Source organism: Pongo pygmaeus, chromosome 15 (genome assembly GCF_028885625.2).
Source record: "Pongo pygmaeus isolate AG05252 chromosome 15, NHGRI_mPonPyg2-v2.0_pri, whole genome shotgun sequence".
In the NCBI taxonomy this organism is placed as follows: domain Eukaryota; kingdom Metazoa; phylum Chordata; class Mammalia; order Primates; family Hominidae; genus Pongo; species Pongo pygmaeus.
The window spans coordinates 100751018-100770000 of record NC_072388.2 but is presented as its reverse complement, the minus strand read 5'-3'; the positions used below and the strand labels follow the sequence as shown (position 1 = coordinate 100770000).

Sequence of the window (18983 nt, the reverse complement as noted above, 5' to 3'; positions counted from 1 at the left end):
ATCATACACATTGTGTGATTATTTGTTTCACTTTTTTTTTTGTTGTTTGTTTTTGTTTTTGTTTTGGTCTTTTTCCTTGATCAAATCTGAAGGAAAGTTCCAAATTATGGGGAACAGGTCCTCTGAACTGGCTAAATTCCACCCCTCACCCCCACACACAAAAGGTGATGTGGTGGGGAGAGAAAAATGGCCAGCACAAGGAAAAAAAAAAAGGAAAGCTTTTTTATTTTGGCCATTTAAGGGGCTTTATTTATTTACACAACAGGGCTATGTTTTTGCTAGCCAGTCCAAACTGAAAGAGCAATGGCTGTCTCCCCATGCTGCAGTTTCATAGCTAAGGTTCTGCCTTCTTTTTTTCCACTATGACAGCCTGGGTTTAGTTCCTAAATCAAGCCCTTTCTGGTTTGATATTTGGTACTTCTGAAATAGTAGCAATTTATCCTATCTAAAATATGGTAATGAGGTTTAAAAAGATTTTTTTAATAGGAGCTGAATGGTTAAAAGTCAGCTTAATTGAAGATAACATCCAAGATATGTGTATGTGTGTGTGTATGTGTGCATGTGTGTGTGCATGTGTGCATGTGTATATGTGTGTGTGCATGTGTGCATGTGTATATGTGTGTGTGCATGTGTGCATGTGTACGTGTGTGTATATGTGTGTGCATATGTTTATGTGTGCATGTGTGTGTGTGTGCATGTATGTGCATGTGTGTGTATGTGTGCAGGTGTGTATGTGTGCACGTGGGTATGTGTGCATGTGTGTGCATGTGTTATGTGTGCATGTATGTTTGCACGTGTGTATGTGCATCTGTGTACATGTGCATTTATGTGTGCATGTGTGTGCGTGCGTGTATGCATGTGTATGTGTGCATGTATGTGTGCATGTGTGCATGTGTATGTGTGTGCATTGTATGTGTGCGTGTTTGTATGTGTATGTGTGCATGTGTGTGTGTGTATGTGCATGTGTGCATGTGCGTATGTGTGCATGTGTGTCCATGTGTATGTGTGCATGTGTGCATGTGCATGTGTGTATGTATGTGTGCATGTGTGTGTATGTGTGCGTTTGTGTGTGCATGTGTGTGTATGTGTGCGTGTGTGTATGTGTGCATGTGTATATGTGTGCATGTGTGTGTGCGTGTGTGTTTGCATTTAACAGGCTTTCATGTTTTTGTTTTTTTCCCTCTCCTAGCACCTTGTCTTTTTTTGAGCAAAAGTTTTTTCTTCTCAGTTGATTGAATTCTATTTTCTCCATTTACTTCTGCTGTCTCTCCTTTCTCTTGCATGCTCTGCTGCATGAGGGACCTAAAATAGTTTATAATAGCCTGGATTTCCTTAAAGAAATGGGGAAGGCACCAGGCTCCCTGTTTTTCCTTATGGAATCCCAACAGTGTAAACAGACAAGGTTGTCTCAGCTCTTAAACTGCTTACTTTTGTATTGTGTTACCTGATTTTTTGACTAAAATAGCTATTGTAACAGGCTACTCTTGGGTTTTTAAGGAAAACCATAGTGTAGACACTTGGAAATGTCTTTGACTAAAAAAAATTTTTTTAAAGTGTACTGTAAAAGCATCACGTGTTCTAGCCTCAAGTCTCCCTTTTTGGAGACCCAGGATTCAGTGTGGGCTCTGCCCAGAGCTCAGAGATCCAGTTAAAAGATAGGTAGTTCCCATCTAAATAAAATTGGTCTCCTTATACAATCCTATCATAGATTTCTATAATTTCATGTTTGATTTGGCAGTCATCTTTAGTCTCCCTCTAGCTCCACCAGACCTTTTCTCTCTGTACCTTGAGATGTAAATTTTGCTATTTGATTTTTCTTCTAAGAGTTATTTCCTTCAATATGCAGACTTAGGGCTATTTACCTGACAACTGCCAGGGTAATGAAACAGGTTATCAAGAGTTTGAAAGTCTAAGGTAAGAAAAAAAAAGTCTTAGGAATCTATAAGATATACTTCTACTGGTATGCCTAATACATTTATGTATTTATGTGTTGTGTACACATTTCACTACTAAAAATATATAAAAGAGCTCTAATTAATTGGCTTAAAGGAAACTAAAAGCACTTAAATCAAATACTTTATCAGAAAAAAGGAAATACTAGTCAAATGCTTTTTCAAGTTTACATGACATAAGTAAAATCTTTAATAAATAAGCTAGCTTTAAAATTATTGGTAAAGTAATATTAGAAATGTCTTAAGAATTTCCAGTATACATTTTTGTTTGCATTTATTGGTTAAGCAATTGCATACTTATCCCTGCCAAATATTATAAGGTGTCAAAATTTGGCATCAGGGTTATGAAACTATAAACCCAGCCCCAAACTGAATGATCTTTGCTTGTGTAATTTTTAACAAATAAGACATTGTTATTGGTTTAGTGAAAATAGTCATCTTGAATTATCTAGTAAAATTACCATAACTTCTAATCTTGTGGCTTTAGCAGCCTAGTCCACAGGCAGAAAGGAGATTTGTTTTGGGAAAGGACAGTTAGCATCTTTGTTTCAAACCTAAACTATAAACTAAGTTCCTCCCAAAGTTAGTTTGGCCTATGTCCAGGAATAAATAAGGATAGCTTGGAGGTTAGAAGCAAGATGGAGTCAGTTAGGTCAGATCTTTTTCACTGTCTCAGTTATAGTGGTTTCATAAGTTTAAATGATGGCTATCACAGTTTTCACAAATAATCTAGGTAAATGATTAAAATAAAATAATTAGGTAAATTTAATGGGATAAATACTTGTAGGCAAACTTGTCATAATTTAGAATCTAAAGTTAAATTAAACAGTAGATATTTCATTATTTGGGTATTTTCCAATAAAATATATTGTAGGAAAACATGCTTTCTAAAAAAAGTCCTTTTAAAAAGGTGAATTTTTTTTGTCTAATTCAAAGCTTATTTAGAGGTTATGTATAAAACAAGGTAAAAGGAACCAGGAAATAAGAGAGATGTAAAGAAAGTTATAGAAATAAAGAGGTATTTTTTTGGTAAGAAAGCTTAAAGAGAAATAATTTTATATGAGAAAGAATCTTGTATGGTAAATTTTGTCCTAGAATAAAATGACTGGTTGTTTAAGAAAGAGGGTGTTCAGGATAAATCAGAAAGTCCAAACATGTCATGAATGGTCTGTGTGAGTCACAACAAGTGGATTTATTAGGAAAAAAAAACCCCTCAAATGAGTTCATGTCCATTGCAGGGTCATGGATAAAGCTGGAAGGTGTCATTCTTAGCAAACTAACACAGGAACAAAAAACCAAACACCCCATGTTCTCACTCATAAGTGGGAGTTGAGCAATGAGAACACATGGACACAGGGAGGAAAACATCACACACCAGGGCCTGTTGGGGGCCGGGGAGCAAGGGGAGGGAGAGCATTAGGACAAATACCTAATGCATACAGGGCTTAAAACCTAGATGACAGGTTGATAGGTGCAGCAAACCACCATGGCACATGTATACTATGTGACAAACCTGCACATTCTGCACATGTATCTCAGAACTTAAAGTAAAATAAAAAAAAGAATTAATTAAATGAACTAATAAATATACCAAAAAAGCTTTAAAAGAAAACAAAAAAAGAACCCAAAAAGTTTTATATGATCAAGTTGTCTATAACTAAAGGGAAATTATAATGACCTTTCTAGAGATTGGGTTTAATGTAAAGAAAATCACTTATACATTAAATAATTGGATAGAACAAAGAAATTTTCTTAAGGGGTTGATTTACTCTTAATAAATTATAAGATATTTTAATTTTTTTTTTTTTTTTTGAGATGGAGTCTTTCTCTGTCGCCCAGGCTGGAGTGCAGTGGTGCGCTCGGCTCACTGCAACCTCCGCCTCCCAGGTTCAAGCAATTCTCCTGCCTCAGCCTCCTGAGTAGCTGGGATTACAGGCACATGCCACAGTGCCCGGCTAATTTTTTTGTATTTTTAGTAGAGATGGGGTTTCACCATATTGGCCAGGCTGGTCTTGAAGTTCTGACCTCAACTGATCTGCCCACCTTGGCCTCCCAAAGTGCTGGGATTACAGGCATGAGCCACCGTGCCAGGCCGATATTTTAATTAAAAAAAATTATAACCCAAAATTCAACTTTTATTGCATCTCATCATTTTTGTTTCCTCTCCCCTTTTAAAAAGTGCAAAATAACGCTGTCCTTCAACTCATTTTTCAGCTCATGTAAGTTTTTTTCATATTGGGTTCTGTTTGTTGTGGTCTAATGCTAGCAATATTTTCTTAAGGGTCTAAAGAAAATGTTTTCTTCCAGCATAATATTCAGTGTACTGCAGAAGGTCTTTTATTTTCCCTCTTGGTAACTGGCCTAACAGATTTTTACGTTTTATCAAAATAATTCCTATGCCATTATTATTAAGTTTTGATTTGCTTAGAAAAAAACAGATTAATTTTTTTTAAAAAAATTAATGGTTATTACATCTGTGTATCTTTTTGTATGTGCTTTTAAAGTCCTTGTGACATTGAGTTGTGGGGCTTTGACTCCTTGGCCCAAAAAGGATATGAAGTCCTGCTAAATCTTTTTTTTTTGGAGATGGAGTCTTGTTCTGTCTCCCAGGCTGGAGTGCAGTGGCACAGTCTCTGCTCACTGCAAGCTCTGCCTCCCGGGTTCATGCCATTCTCCTGCCTCAGCCTCCTGAGTAGCTGGGACTACAGGTGCCCACCATCACGCCCGGCTAATTTTTTGTATTTTTAGTAGAGATGGGGTTTCACCGAGTTAGCCAGGATGGTCTTGATCTCCTGACCTCGTGATCTGCCCGCCTCGACCTCCCAAAGTGCTGGGATTACAGGCGTGAGCCACCGCACCCGGCCAAGTCCTGCTAAATCTTAAACACTGACAACAATTAAAGCCTCATCTTCAGGCCTGGTAGAAGGTGTCAATCAAAATAAACTGCATTCCTGAGACACAGGGCCAGAAATTAAACCTGTTCAACTCCTTAAGGCCCAGAGACTATTGCAGAAGAGGTGGGTGTATGAGATTGTAAGGGCTGATTTTGAGAGATAAAATAAGTTCAGTTTCTCTGAACTGAACTTAAACATTAATGTCAAAGGCCCACTGATGCAAGACCAGCGAATGGGCCCCCTGTGTCAGATTAACAAGTTTTTCTTGAAGCATTAACTGACTCCTTAATAAAGGTTATAAAAGGCTTATGAAATTATATCTTATGGTCAAGATGAACATTTTACAGATTGCTTATAAAATTTTAAAAAACAAATTTAATTGGCTTCATGCTGACTTTATTAGGGCTTATCGTTTGGAAAATTAAGTCTCCTCTCTCAAAGAATGAAGGCTTTTACTTTTTTTTTTTTTTTTTGAAATGCTTGAGTTATCACTCTAAATGAATCATGCATTTTACAATGACCTGTGATCCTATTTAGTGATATCAAATGTTTTAAGCCTTTGATATTTGACACATTTTCCAAAATAAAATTATAAATTATGTCTCTTTCTGACCTAATTAATCCTTTAAGATATTAGATTCCCTAAAGTACAAAATGGCATATTTGGCTTATTTGGTATAAAATGTATACAGGAAGTATTGTCAAATATGAAATGGTGTTTGGTTTTCTTTGGGTTATATTTGTATAAATATGTTATTGGTATGTGTTCCAAAATTATGGGAAACTCCTATAATTCTGATATGGCTCAGTGTACATTATCAGTAATAATCATAATTGTTATGTGACATTATTTTATGCCACAGAGGTAACAAACTTCCTAGTCAATTGTGTCTTTGACTATAGGTGCCCTAAAACCTTTTGTCATCCATGGACAATTGTCTTGTTTTGGTCCTCTTTAGAAGGTGGTTTTATAATCAGCTATAAAATTCTCTTTTTTTTCTTTGTTTCAAGTTTTAATCAAAGCTTGTATATAAGATTACTTTATTCCTGCATCTTCTCAATTGTTTCTTCCTTGTATTTGCCCTTTTCCTTTCCTACTTGGCGAGATTTGGCTTTCCATTCAAGGATCTTTTTGCGGTCTTTGTCCAGTTTTAGCCTAGTGATAACCACCTTGCTGGGTTGAATGCCTACCTGGACAGTTGTGCCATTAGCCTTTTCCCACTGCAGCCGTTCAATGTAGATAACATATTTCTTCCTGTAAACCTGGACTACTTTGCCAATTTGCTGACCTTTATAGTGTCCTCGTACAACCTGAACTTCATCATCCTTTCAGATGGGCATGGATTGCATGTTGTACGTCTGTCTCAGCTCTTTGGAAAGAGAAGAAGACATAATCTTCCTTTGAATGTGGGAAGGTGCATTGAAATGCCTTTTGCGATTCTTGCTTTGGTCAGAAGTCACAAAGGGATTAAACTTCATTTTGGCTGGAAAAGCCTGCACACGTCTTGGGTCCTAAAAGCCTCCCAATGGGCAAGTGTGGTCTGGAAGTTCTGTGAAGACTTTACCGAGAAGTTACTTCAAGAGCATTCTCTAGGAAACGACACTACCCAGACTCCAGTCTATTTCCACAGGCTCCCTTCCCTCAGCTCGTTTTCGAGTCCCCAAATCCCTGATCCCTCCATCCCTCTCCGGCCCGGCGGCCCTTGATTTAAGGGAGCAACAGGTAAAAAACCATCCCAGCCTCTCCTTCCTGGCTGCTACTCGGCCGACGGGAGACTCTCAGGGTCCCCACGGTCGGAAGCCACCATGCCCAAGCATGGATGGCTGTGGATTACACCCGCTTGCCTGCTGAATCCTTACCCGCTCCCAATCAGCTATAAAATTCTAACAGGCACTTTTGAATGCAGGTTTCTGATAACTTTGGAGATGGTGACATCAGAATAGAGAAAAACCTTTCAGGACTCCTGGAAAGCTGAAATGTTCATGAATATCAAGCAGAACTGCAGAGACTGAACTAATAGAAAACTGAAGTAGTCTTTTTGACTTTTTGCTTAAAATATTGCTGATCCTTTGTTTTTCAGAGTCAAGGAAACTTTTCTTTTGAGCTATTAACAGCTTTTAACAATTAAATATACTTTATGAACAAAATTTGAAGCATATTTGTTTCTACCTGATTCTCCAGAATTTGGAAACTGTGAGTGTTCTTAACCTATGGCTACATAGTTATTTGCAAAAGTGCAATGAGAATCTGTTTTCATTTGTAATAGGACACAATTGGAGAAACTGGTTATTTTACCAAGGCTTTGTCTGGAATGGTAGGCCTTCCTTTAAGGAATCAAACTTGACTTATAGAGCCAATAAAAGCCCTTTAGGAAAACTGACCTCATACCTACATAGTCCCTGTACAGGGTTCCTGACATGCAGTAAGTATGAATGTCACTTTCTGACAGGCCCAGGATCCCCAGGTTATCTTGGGATCTCAAGAGGAGAGGAATTCACCCAACTCATAGGTATTTGATGGTACAAATCTGTGGCTGGGTTCGACTTTAAAGAAAGTCTAATCTGAGATTCCTTCTATGGAACAAAGCTCCATCAAAGCCAATTTAAAAAGCCTATGTGAAAAATCATTATTCTTGCTGTACTTTATACAAATAATCTGGCCAAGTATAACAAGGCAAATCAATCATAACATGATTTGTCTTTAGTAAAAATGGGAAACTGGAGAGAGAAAAATTATGTTTCAAAAACTATGGTACACCTGTTGTTAGATTCTAGTCTTGCCAAATGTTTTTCAATTTTTATTATTTTCTACAGTCTGGATTGAATTCTAATTTTTCCTGGCTACAAATCTCTAAGATAATGTTTTCAATTTTTTTCTTCTTTCTTTTCCTTATTTCCCCCATTTTTCCTAATTTAAAATCACTGAAAACTAAGCTGTGCTTTCTTAAAGCCTTACAAACTGACACTAGACAACTTAATCTCTGGAAGAAAATAACGGCAAATTTTATGTACATAAGCCACTTTTATACCTGTCTATTGATGTATGGACTTTAGAGTAATGTGACCTATATTGATTTTCCAGGATTGTTCTTTTGTTTATTGTTGTTTTTCTTCCTTCCTCCCCCTATTTTCTCTTCATAGGACATGAGACTTTACAACCTGCTAAAAATGAGCTTTCCTAATAATTTGGAACCTACCCATTTAGGAATAAACCATCCTAGCCATGAGAGATCAGATGAAACCTGAGACCAGAGACTCATTTTCTTCTAAAACGCTTTCTCTAAAAGATTTTAAAAAGAAAAGGGGGGAAATGTGAAAGAAAAATAAATCTTGGGGCCCCGAAATCACTAAGCTGAAGGGTAAAGTCAAGCTGGGAACTGCTTAGGGCAAACCTGCCTCCCATTCTATTCAAAGTCATCCCTCTGCTCACTGAGATAAATGCATATCTGATTGCCCACTTTGGAAAGGCTAATCAGAAACTCAAAAGAATGCAACTGTTTGTCTCTCACCTACCTGTGACCTGGAAGCCTCTTCCTGGTTCGAGTTGTCCTGTCTTTCTGAATGGAACCAATGTACACTAAAATGTATAAAACCTAGCTGTGCCCTGACCACCTTGGGCACATATAGTCAAGACCTCCCAAGGCTGTCTCATGGGCTCATATTCTCAACCTTGGCAAAATAAACTTCATAATTATAATTATTAAATACCTGTCTCAGATATTCTGGGTTCCCAACTCTGTTGGTTGCTTTCTTTTTTTGGTGTGCAGAAGCTTTATAGTTTGATATAGTCCCACTTGTTTATTTTTGCTATTGTTGCCTGTACTTTTGGGGTCATACCCAAAAAACCATTGCCCAGACCAATATTATATAGCTTCCCCCTGTGTTTTCTTATGGTAGTTTTACAGTTTTAAGTTTTATGTTTAAGTCTTTAAGAATCCACTTTGAATTCATTTTTGTATATGGTGTGAGGCAAGGGTCTAATTTCATTCTTCTGCATGTCAATATCTAGTTTTCCCAGCAGCATTTATCGAGGAGACTGTCCTTTCTTTATTGAGTTTTATTGGAATCTTTGTCAAAATGCCGTTTTGATTACTATAACTTTAAAAAAATGTAAAACAAAATTAATTTTTTTAATTTTTAAAAAATCCCCTGGGTTTACCATACTATAACTTTTTAGTAGATTTTGAAATTAGATAGTGTAACACCTCTAGCTTTGTTCTTTTTGCTCAAGATTGCTTTGGCTATTCAGTGATTTTTGTGGTTCTATGTGCATTTTAGGATTTTTTTCTATTTCTGTGAAAAAGTTCATTGGGCCCTCTCCCTCTCCCTCTCCCTCTCCCCTTTCTTTGGTCTCCCTCTCCTTCTTTTTTCGGTCTCCCTCTGTTGCCGAAGCTGGACTGTACTGCTGTGATCTCGGCTTGCTGCAACCTCCCTGCCTCGGGCTCCTGTGACTCTCCTGCCTCGGCCTGCTGAGTGCCTGGGATTGCAGGCGCGCACCGCCACGCCTGAATGGTTTTTGTATTTTTGGTGGAGACGGGGTTTTGCCCTGTTGACCGGGCTGGTCTCCAGCTCCTGGCCTCGAGTGATCTGCCTGCCTCGGCCTCCCAAGGTGCTGGGATTGCAGACGGAGTCTCGATCACTCAATGCTCAGTGGTGCTCAGACTGGAGTGCAGTGGCGTAATCTCGGCTTGCTACAACCTCCACCTACCAGCCTCCTGCCTTGGCCTCTTAAAGTGCTAAGATTACAGCCTCTGCCCCGCCGCCACCCCGTCTAGGAAGTGAGGAGCGTCTCTGCCTGGCCGCCCATCATCTGGGATGTGAGGAGCCCCTCTGCCCAGCCACCCCATCTGGGAAGTGAGGAACGCCTCTGCCTGGCCGCCATCCCGTATAGGAAGTGAGGAACGTCTCTGCCCGGCCGCCCATCGTCTGGGATGTGAGGAGCGCCTCGGCCCGGCTGCCCCGTCTGGGAAGTGAGGAGCGCCTCTGCCTGGCCACCCCATCTGGGAGGTGAGGAGTGCCTCTGCCTGGCTGCCACCCCGTCTGGGAGGAAGTGAGGAGCACCTCTGCCTGGCTGCCCCGTCTGGGAGATGAGGAGCACCTCTGCCCGGCTGCCCCATCTGGGAGGTGAGGAGCACCTCTGCCTGGCCGTCACCCCGTCTGGGAGGAAGTGAGGAGCGCCTCTGCCCGGCCACCACCCCATATGGGAAGTGAGGAGCGCCTCTGCCTGGCCACCCCATCTGGGAGGTGAGCGCCTCTGCCCGGCCACCCTGTCTGGGAGGTGAGGAGCGCCTCTGCCCAGCCGCCACCCCGTCTGGGAGGAAGTGAGGAGCACCTCTGCCCGGCCGCCCCGTCTGGGAAGTGAGGAGCGCCTCTGCCCGGCCACCCCATCTGGGAAGTGAGGAGTGCCTCTGCCTGGCCGCCACCCCGTCTGGGAGGAAGTGAGGAGCGCCTCTGCCTGGCTGCCCCATCTGGGAAGTGAGGAGCGCCTCTGCCCAGCCGCCACCCCATCTGGGAAGTGAGGAGCGTCTCTGCCCGGCTGCCCCATCTGGGAAATGAGGAGCGCCTCTGCCTGGCCGCCCCATCTGGGAAGTGAGGAGTGCCTCTGCCCAGCCGCCCTGTCTGGGAGGTGAGGAGCACCTCTGCCCGGCCGCCCTGTCTGGGAGGTGTACCCAACAGCTCCGAAGAGACAGTGACCATTGGGAGCGGGCCATGAGGATGATGGCGGTTTTGTTGAAAAGAAGGGGGGGGAAGTGTGGGGAAAGGAAGGAGAGATCAGATTGTTGCTGTGTCTGTGTAGAAAGAGGTGGGCATAGGAGACTCCATTTTGTTCTGACTAGGAGAAATTCTTCTGCCTTGGGATGCTGTTGATCTATGGCCTTTCCCCCAGCCCCGTGCTCTCTGAAACATATGCTGTGTCAACTCAGGGTTAAATGGATTAAGGGCGGTGCAAGATGTGCTTTGTTAAACAGATACTTGAAGGCAGCATGCTCTTTAAGAGTCATCACCACTCCCTAATCTCAAGTACCCAGGGGCACAAACACTGCAGAAGGCCGCAGGGGCCTCTGCCTAGGAAAACCAGAGACCTTTGTTCATGTGTTTATCTCCTGACCTTCTCTCCACTATTATCCTATGACCCTCCCATATCCCCCTCTGAATCATCAATAAATACTTCATAAGTAAAAAAAAAAAAAAAGAAGGGATGATGTCCCCTAGCTCATGGGGTTGTATAAAATAAGTGACTCAACATACAAAAAAAAATAAAAGAAAAAGTTCATTGGAATTTTGTTAGGAATTGCAATGAATCTGTAGATCACTTATTTTAACAATATTAATTATTTAAATCCATAAACATAAATATCTTTCCATTTGTTTGTGTCTTTAATTTTTTATCAATGTTTTAATTTTTAGTTTACAGATCTTTTATCCCCTGGGTTAAATTTATTCCTAAGGATTTTTTTTATAGCTGTTGTAATTGGGGTTGTTTTCTTGATTTCTTTTTCAGGTAGTTTTTGTTAGTGTTTAGAAACACTACTTATTTTTTATGTTTACTTTGTATGCTGCAATTTTACAGAATTTATTTATTAGTTCTAAGAGTTTTTTTGGTGGAATCTTTAGGATTTTCTACATAGAGGATCATGTAGCTGCAAACAGACAATTTAACTTTTTCCTTTCTGATTTGAATGTTTTTTTACATCTTTCTCTTGCCTAATAGCTCTGGCTAGGTCTTCCCATACTCTGTTGAATAGAACTGGTGAGGGTGGGCATCCTTGTCTTATTCCTGATCTTAGAGGAAAAGATTTCGACTTTTTGCCACTGAGAATGATGTTAGCTATGGGTTTGTGTATATGGGCTTTATTGTGTTAAGGTAAGTTTCTTCTACATCTAATTTGTTGAGAATTTTTAGGATGAAAAGATGTTGAATTTTGTCAAATGTCTTTTCTACATCTATTGAGATGATCATATGTCTTTGTCCTTCATTCTGTTAATATGACATATCACACTTATTGATTTGTGTATGTTGAACCATCCTTGCACCCCAGGGGATAAATTCCAGTTGATCATGGTGAATGATCCTTACAATGTGTTGTTGAATTCTGTTTGCCAGTATTTTATTATGCATTTTTGCATCTATGTTCATCAGGGGTGTTGGCCTGTAGTTTTCTGTAGCATCCTAGTTGGCTTTGGTATCAAGGTAATGCTGGCCTTATAAAATGAGTTTGGAAGTATTCCCTCCTTTTCAATATGTTGGAATAGTTTGAAGAGAATTAGTATTAGTGTTCTTTAAATATTTGATAGAATTCAGCATTGAAACCATCAGGTCTCAATGGAAAAGTCTCAAATGTGAGATTTTTATTACTGATTCAGTCTCCTTACTCATTAGTAATCTGTTCAGATTTTTAATTTATTCATGATTTAGTCTTGGTACATTGTATATGTCTGTAAATTTATTCATTTCTTCTAGGTTACCCAATTTGTTGGCCTACAAATGTTCATAATAGTTTCTCTCTTTTTTTTTTTTGACGGAGTCTTGCTGTGTTGCCCAGGCTGGAGTGCAGTGGTGCAATCTCAGCTCACTGCAAACTCTGCCTCCTGGGTTCATGCCATTTGCCCACCTCAGCCTCCTGAGTAGCTGGGACTACAGGCACCTGCCACCATGCCTGGCTAATTTTGTTTTTGTATTTTTAGTACAGATGGGTTTCACAGTGTTAGCCAGGATGGTCTTGATCTTTTGACGTCGTGATCTGCCTGCCTTGGCCTCCCAAAGTTCTGGGATTACAGGTTTGAGCCACTGTGCCCAGCCCATAATAGTCTCTTTTAATCCTTTGTATTTCTGTGATTCAGTTGTAATGTATCCTCTTTCATTTGTTGTTTTATTTATTTTAGTCTTCTATTTTTCCTACTGTAGCTACAGGTTTGTCAATTTTATTCCTCTTTTCAAAAAACATATCTTTGTTTTGTTGATCTTTCTATTGTTCTTCTAGTGTCTATTTCACTTATTTCAGCTCTGATCTTTTTCTTAATTTCCTTTCTTCTATTGTCTTTGGGCATAGTTTATTCTTTTTCTAGTCCTTTGACATGTAATGTGGGGTTGTTTATTTGGGATTTTTCTTTTTCTTTTTTGATGTAGGCATTTATTGCTCTTAGGATTGCTTTTGGTATGTTGAACTTCCATTTTCTTTTGTCTTAAGATGTTAAAACAATTTTCCTTTTAATTTCTTCTTTGATCCCTTGTTTAGGAGTATGTTGTTTCATTTCCATGTTTGTGAATTTCCTAAAATTTCTTCTATTATTAATTTCTAGTTTTACACCATTGGGGTCTGAAATGGTTCCAATCTTCATAAATTTGTTAAGATTTGTTTTGTGGCCTAACATATGATATATCCTAGAGAATTTTCCATGTGTATGCTCTTGAGAAGAATGGGTATTCTGCTGCTGTTGAATGAAATATTCTATTTAGGTTGGTGCAAAAGTAATTGTGGTTTTTGCCATTAATGCAATTACTTTTGCACCAACCTAAAATATGTGTCTGTTAGGTTCATTTGATCTAAAGTATGGTTCAAGCCAATGTTTCCTTATTGATTTTCTGTCTGGATGATTTGTCAATTGTTGAGAGTGTAGTATTGAAATTCCCTACTATTATCATACTGCAGTCTATCTCTCTCTTCAGATCTATTAATATTTGCTTTATATATTAAAGTGGTCTGATGTTGGATACCTGTGTATTTGTAATTGTTATATCTCCTTGAGGTATCAATCCCTTTATATCATTACATAATGACATTCTTTGTCTCAATTTACAGTTTTTTGGCTTAAATTTTATTTTATCTGTTACAAGTATAGCTTCCCCTGCTCTCTTTTGGCTTTCATTTGCATGAATATCTTTTTCCATCCTCTCAGTTTCAATCTGTATGTCTTTTTAGGTTAAATGAGTCTCCTGTAGGCAGCATATAGTTGGGTCTTTAAAAAAACCCATACAACATTCTGTTTTTTGATTGGATATTTTAATCTATTTCCACCTAAGATAATTATTGATAGGTAAGGACTTACTACTGCCATTTTGTTAATTGATTTATGGCTGTTTTGTGGAGTTTTTGTTTCTTTCTTCCTCTTTTGCTGTCCTCCTTTGTGATTTGATGATTTTCTGTAGAGGAAGGCTTTGATTTCTTTCTCTTTCTTTTTTGTGTATCTACTATAGGTTTTTGCTTTGTATAAAATGTCTTATAATAGGCTGTTTTAAGCTAATAACAACTTAACTTTGCGTACAACAACTCTAGACTTCACCTCCCCACATTTGATGTATTGATGTCACAATTTGCATCTTTTAATGTTGTATATCCTTTAGCAAATTAATATATTTTAAAACAATTTTGTCTTTTAACCTTCATACTAACAAAATAAGTAATTTAAACACCACCATTACAATGTTAGAGTATTCTGAATTTGACTGTGTACTACATATTTTTACCACTGAGGTTTTTGCTTTTGTATGTTTTTGTGTTACTAATTAGCATACTTTTGTTCAGCTTGAAGAACTCCCTTTAGCATTTCTTGTAAGACAGGTCTGGTGGTGATAAACTCCCTCAACTTTAATTTGCCTGGGAAAGTCTTTATCTCTCTTTTATTTCTGAAGAATAGCTTTTCTGGGTAAAGTATTTTTGGTTGGAAGTCTTTTTTCCCTTCAGCACTTTGAATATATCATCCCACTCTCTCCTGGTCTGTAAGGTTTCTGCTGAGAAATCCACTGTTAGCCTTACTGGAACTTCTTTACATGTGATTTGTTTCTTTTCTCTTGCACCTTTCTTTGTCTTTGTCTTTTGACAAATTGATTATGTCTCAGGAGTAGTCTTGTTTTGATTGAATCAGATTGGAGATCTTTAACCTTCTTGTACCTGGATATTTATATTGCTCCCCAGGTTTGGAAGGTTTTCTGCTATTATTTCTTTAAATAAGTTTCCTTCCACCTTATTTCTGTCTTCTTCTTCTTGAACTTCTATAATGTGAACATTTGCTCTTTTGATACTCTTCCCAAAGTCCCATAAGTTTTTATCATTCTTTTTCACTCTTTTCTTTTTTCTCCTCTGACTGTATATTTTCAAATAATCTGTCTTCAAGTTCACAGATTCTTTCTTCTGCTTGATCATTCTGTCACTGATGCTTTCTATTACATTTTAAAATTTCATTCATTGTATTCTTCTGTGCCAGAATTTCTGTTTGCTTTTTTTTAAAAAAATTTCAACCTTTCTGTTACATTTCTCATTTTGGTTGCTTATTGTTCTCTGATTTCACTGAATTACTTCTCTATATTTTTTGAAGTTTGCTGAGCTTCCTTAAATTATTTTGAATTTTGAATTATGTGTCGGTTGTTTTTCATTTCTTTCTTTTTTTTTTTTTTTTAGACAGAGTCTTGCTCTGTCACCCAGGCTGCAGTGCAATGGCTTTTTTTCATTTCTTTGTGGTCAGTTTTGGGAGATTATTGTGTTCTTTTGTTGGTGATATATCTCCTTGGTTTTACATGTTTCTTGTTGCCTTTCATTGATGTCTGCATATTTGATGGCGTCACCTCTTGCAGCAGACTTTACGGACTGTTTTCACTATGGAAAGACCGTCTCCTACAGGGAGGTAGAAGGGTGCTTGCTGGTGGTGTGCAGTGGTTCTGTCACCAGTGAGAACACAGCTGTGTAGTCTCTGTGCAGCTGTGTCTTATATTGAAATATCTTTCTTTTCCTAGAATAAAAACTACTTGACCATAGTGTATGATTTTAATATATATTTGTTTTTTCCATCTATCATAAGAAATGAAAACTGTTTATTTATTTTTTGAAATAACTTAAGAAAGTTTTGATATTAAGGTGTGTTAGTATCATAAACTGAATTGAGGAAATTTCTAATTTTTTTCTATGGCTTGGAATATTTGGACTAACATAAAAATTATCCTTATTGGAATGTAAGCTAAAACTAATTTGTAAAACCATTTCGACCTAGAACACTTTTATAGGGGATGCCGTCATTTAGGTATTTTAAACATTAAAATTAATTTGAACCTTAGCTTCTGGTAAACCTGAAATGTAGGTAATTTATCTCTTCTTTTGAAGACAGGCAGAAAAGCTAAATAAAAAATCTACTTGAAGGTATTAGGACATAATAAAATAGTGAAGAAATACTGGCCCCAAGTTTGGCAGACGTGACAAACCATTTTGGGTTGCTTCTCCTCTCAGAAGAAACTGCCAATTCAGTGTGGGAGGTACTGAGAGGCTGAATGATGCTTTTTTGGAAAGTAATATGTCTTTTATAGTCTGCTTTTGATATTTTCTCTTTTTCTTTAGTTTTCTGCAGTTCTACCATGCTATATCCAGGTATGCATTTCTTGTACTTTTTCTGCTTGGGTTTTTAAAGTTTCTTAAATCGGTGCTTGATCTCTTTCAACACTTTGGGTAAATTCTAGGCTGTTATCTCTTCTATTATAATTTGATTCCATTAACATGTATTGTTCAATTATTGTTTTGCCCCCTCACCCATATATTTTCTTTACATATATGAAAAAGGTTGACATATGCCTCAGTCCTTCTTTATCTTCTCTTTCTTTTAGCAGCTTTTCTGGTTTTCCCCTATTCTTTTTTTTTTGTCCTCAGCATGCCCCCAAATTCCCTATTCTTTTATTCCATGCTTTATTCTGGATTCTGTCTCCCAGATCATCTTTAGCCCAGTCTAACTTGCTATTAAGCTAATCAATTAAGTTTGTAATTTCAGTTATTTTATTATTATTTAGTTATGGGATTTTCACTTGGTTTTTGTTTTAGCCAGGGTTCCCTAGTGATTGGATTCCATTGAATTGAATTGTGCCCTCTACAAAAAGATATGTCAAAACCCCAACCCCCAGTGTCTCAGAATGTGACCTTATTTGGAAATTGGGTCTTTACAGAGGTAGTCCGTCAACGTGAAGTTATTAGGGTGGACCATAATTCCATATGACTGGGGTCCTTCCTTATAAAAAGGGGAAATTTGGACATAGATGGACAGACGTACAAGGAAGACGACAGGAAAACATGCAGGTGAGAACGCCGCGTGAAGATTGAGGCAGAGATGGGAGGGATGCGGCCAGAAGCTGAGGAATGTTGGGGTCTGCCAGAAGCTGAAGAATGTTGGTATCCACCAGAAGCTGGAAGAGGCAGGAAGAATTCTCCCTAGAGGCTGCGGAGGGAGCACAGCCTGGCTGACTTCTTGATTTTGCACTTCGGCTTCCAGAACTTTGGGACAATGAATTCCGGCGGTGTGAAGCCCTCCAGCTGTGGTGCATCCTCATGGCCTCCCTAGGTAACAGATCCCCCTGAAAGGCAGAGTGCGAGGCAAGGGCAGCGCTCCTGTTTGATTAGAGAGCGAAATCCAGGGGGCGCAGTGAGGAAGAAGGGGAGAGACACAGATATGGCAGAGACAGGGCTGCAGACAAGTGTGACTGATGACCGCTTCTCGGAGACATACCTTCTAAGAGGCTGTAAAACGGCCAGGTGTGGTGGCTTAGGCCTGTAATCCCAGCACTTTGGGAGGCCGAGGCGGGCGGATCACCTGAGGTCAGGAATTCGAGACCAGCCTGACCAATAAGATGAAACCCCATCTCTACTGAAAAAAATACAAAAGTTAGCCAGACGTGGTGGCGGGTGCCTGTGATCCCAGCTACTCAGGAGGCTGAGGCAGGAGAATCACTCAAACACGGGAGTTGGAGGTTGCATTGACCCGAGATGGCGCCATTGCACTCCAGCCTGGGCGACAGAGGGAGATCCTGTCAAAAAAAAAACAAAAACAAACAAACAAAAAAACAAAACAAAACAGAGGCTGTAAAATGACAGACTCTCAGCACATTCTGTTTGGGAGGAGGAATGGGGAATAATTTATTTACCAGTCAGTGCCAAATCCCATTTATCAGGGGTTCACCCCGTGGAGCATGAATACCTCATGTTACTGGGTCGCACAGGCGTGCGTACTGAGAGAGTCCTAGGGCGTTTCTCGCCTTGTTGGCAACAGGGAAGGACCGAGGTAGGAGACAAGCGGCATCCACCGCAGGCTTAGGGTGAAATGCGCTGCCCACTCCCTGTGGAGTCAGGCGGTGCCCACACAGAACTGGTGACCACCGGGTGGTGGAAGCAAAACAGATGGCTGCTATGGACCGAATGTTTGTGTTCCTCCGACATTCACGTGTTGAAGCCCTAACCCTCAGTGGGAGGAAATTAGGCTCAGATGAGGTAATGAGGGTGGAGCCTCCATGATAGGATTAGACCCCTAATAAGACCAGAGCCCTGGCTCTCCACCGTGTGCAGACACAGCAAGAAGCTGGCCATCTGCAAACCCCCAAGACGACCCCCACCAGGAACTAAATCTGCCGACACTTTGACTTTGGGCTTCTCAGCCTCCAGAACTGTGCAAAATAAATCTGTTATGTAAGCCACCCAGCCTGTGGAATTTTGCTATGGAGCCCTGAGGTGGTCAACACACAGCCAAGGGCTCCAGAACAAGGAGACCAAAAAGTCTGCCCAGGTCTTAAGAGGCACTGGATGTAACTTTCTTTTTTCTTTCTTCTTCTTCCTTTTTTTTCTTTTTAACAAGTTTTCAGATCTCTGCCAAAATTCTCAATCTTGTCTTTTTCCTCCATAAACAAAGAATGCATATTTATTTTGAGATCTGTGTATCATAATTCCGTTATCTGGGTGACTGTGGACCATTCTGTTTTGTTTGCCCACAGAGTCTGTCTTGTCTTCTTATGTGCTTATTGTGTGATAGGGCATTCATTGGCTTATTGTAGAAATACATCAAAATGTAGGAGATCTCCCTCCAGGTGTGAGATAAGTTGGCTCTGCCAGGCACCAGGGGGCACCAGAACTCTATGGTTGCCTTAATCCAGTTTTAGGAAGTGTGATGATTCAAAGGTGCACTTTACTTCCCCAACTCAACAAGGCTGGAATGCTTCTGGGTTGCCCTTACACCAAGACCACTAGTTCCCACCCCAAGCAAGAGAGGTCCCAGAGCCTATCTTTGGTGGGTCCTGGACGCCCACCCCTTTTCCTTTTGCTTATAGCTGATTTTCAACAGAAATAAAGGAAGTTAACAGCATTAGAACAATGTTTTTAGAGTGCTGCAAGAAAAATAG

At 39.6% G+C, this 18983-nt stretch overlaps 1 pseudogene; it reads right to left on the bottom strand.

Moving 5' to 3' along the window:
* Positions 1–5838: 5838 nt before the first annotated feature.
* Positions 5839–6340, bottom strand: LOC129012771 (large ribosomal subunit protein uL24-like; annotated as a pseudogene).
* Positions 6341–18983: the final 12643 nt, after the last annotated feature.